This window comes from Somniosus microcephalus, unplaced genomic scaffold (genome assembly GCF_052327205.1).
Source record: "Somniosus microcephalus isolate GS21.2 unplaced genomic scaffold, FLI_Smic_1.0 unresolved_chr4, whole genome shotgun sequence".
NCBI classification, from domain to species: Eukaryota; Metazoa; Chordata; class Chondrichthyes; order Squaliformes; family Somniosidae; genus Somniosus; species Somniosus microcephalus.
The window spans coordinates 16,825,626-16,828,144 of NW_028225182.1; the positions used below are offsets into that span (position 1 = coordinate 16,825,626).

The 2,519-nt window shown below is 43.4% G+C and overlaps 1 non-coding gene across 1 annotated transcript; it reads right to left on the reverse strand.

The window, feature by feature from the left end:
- Positions 1–631: 631 nt before the first annotated feature.
- Positions 632–703, reverse strand: trnaw-cca (transfer RNA tryptophan (anticodon CCA)). The gene has a single exon. It is a non-coding gene; the product is annotated as a tRNA-Trp (tRNA).
- Positions 704–2,519: the final 1,816 nt, after the last annotated feature.

Genomic DNA, 2,519 nt, shown 5'->3' on the forward strand with positions numbered 1-2,519 from the left:
TTCTTGATTTTTATCATGTGCATCAGGTTATCAATATATAAATATCTGTGTTTGAAAGTGAGATTCTTCTAAATGGATTTTGGGTGTATCAGTGAGCTGGTGATGAATAAATGTGATTGTATCTGTGTGTTATTTCTCAATGTATTTGTGTGTATCTGTGTTCTGTATGAATGTATTTGCGTGGCATTTCAAAGGAATACAGACATAAAGAGCCAGAACATGCTTTTGAATGAGACATATTCCCCCAAATAAATAAATCCATAACACAGATGCAGGTAAATCTTGGATCAGTGCCTGAAGGAAATAAAATGTGCAGGGCTCCTGGGAAAGGGCGGGGGAGTGGGACTAGCTGAAGGGCTCTTGCAGAGAGCCGGCACGGGCTGGACGGGCCGAATGGCCTCCTTATGTGCTGTATCCATTCTCTGATTCTATGATGTAGATCTGTAAGTGGTGAAAGGCGACTACAGTGTTTCACCACCACCTCGGGGATGGGCAATAAATGCTGGCCTTGCCAGCGAGATCTACATCCCAGGAACGAATATAAAAAATACATGTAATACAAGTGCTCATTGTTGTGAGTTCACAAATAAGATATGAATTGTCCAGACTGATATGAGCTGTAAAAGAACAGCGACCACGACGTGATTTGAACACGCAGTCTTCTGATCTGGAGTCAAACGCGCTACCGTTGCGCCACGAGATCAAAACAACTTTCGCTATGTATTCAAGTTTATATATACAGAAGTATCATACCTGGTTCCTGGTGATCGAATGATACTCACCCGCTTTCGATTCTCAATCAAAGAAGTTATGTTGACGCAAGATTTGAAAACAGTAAATTGCAGAAAGATAATTCAAGTCTGTGAGACGAGTAATAATTGCTTTAATCTTGGTTAATAAATCCATTACTTTCTGTTACAGATTTCAGTTACAGACGCTCTTTGCGTGACATTTGTTCCGGGTTTAATTTTACAAACTGGGTGAAATCACTGATCGCGGGGAGACAGTGGGAGCTTCAGCGGCTCCACTGTTAGAATGTGAAAGGATTCACGTTAGGGGTGTGTGGGGGAATCAGTGACATTTTTTGTAAAGGGCAGCGGGGGAGAACGACTGAGAGCATTCAGTGTGGGACAGAAGCTGTGTAAAGTGAGGCAACACATTGCCAAGCAGCACAGAGCGAGTTAACTTACTCAGTACCACTCTGCTGCTGCTGCAGAGCCGGTGATTTCCACATTGTAGCGGTTATCAGGTTCGAGCACGGGTGGATACTTTTTTTTAAACTTGCTGTGACGAGCAACCAGAGGCGAATTTATTCTCCTGTCAAAAGGGCCACAGCGGCTTCTACCTTGTTCTTTAATTGCTCGTTATTTGACTTCACTGAGTTAGATATATTTCTTAAGGCTAAAGGGATCAAGGGATATGGGGAGAAGGCAGGGACAGGGTACTGAATTTGGATGATCAGCCATGATCTCATTGAATGACGGAGCAGGCTCGAGTGACCGAATGGCCTACTCCTGCTCCTACCTCCTATATTTCTCTGTTTCTATGAATAGATAACTTTGAGTGAGAGAAAACTGATCCAGTAATGTAATCCATGAATCTGCAGGGTGGCCGTCAGTAAGAAGCCTTTTCTCTCTGGATCTGGTAGCGGATCTGGTTTCTGGCTCAAGATTGCCGGTACTGTCGAGAGATTTTTGTTGAGTAAGGGTATTAAGGGTTAAGGAACCAAAGCGGGTAGATGGACTGAAGATACAGACTAGCCCTGATCTAATTCAATGACGGAACAGGCTCGAGGGGCTGAATGGCCTCCACCTGTTCCTATGGAGTCGCTGCAATGCAATGTACTCGATGCTGGACGGTTTCTGGTATGTAATAGTTATTGCATTCCGCTAACACACGAAAACTCAATGGTTCGAAAGCGGGTAGATGCAATTTGATGCCTTTTCTCCATTCAAGATTACTAAATATGAAAACAGGAATAATTTACATGCTTGTTTAATACAAATAAAAGAGGCATTGTCAGGCGAATTATACCTTTCAAATGGCAGCGTTACAGTGAGTGAAGTAATTCTCAATGATATTTCCCATATAGGACACAGTTTGGGTTGCGGCACTGTAAGCAGGATTTGGGGAAAGTTGGCATGATTTAGGGAATCTCCCCCTCGCGTTTCACTACATTAAAGAGGTTGGGAATGTGGAAGCAAAACAACACAGATTAATAGGAAAACACAGGGTGAGCGACGAGATTCAAAGCGCGGTTTCAATCGGTCTGTATGGGTGTCCTTTCAATAAGAAACAAAGAAAGCGCGTCTCCAAAAATGTCCCACACCCTGTTATGATTCAGGAAACAGAGACAGCGGGTAGAAATAGAGACATAAAAGCAGAAGGGTATAGAGAAGAGGGAAAATACTGTTTCCACGGAGAACTAATGCAGAGACTCCTCTGCTGTGCCCGGAGTGGCCTCCTGCAGCCCGGATACATTAACATCTTAACAGCTCATTAACTGTAGGAGTGGGAGT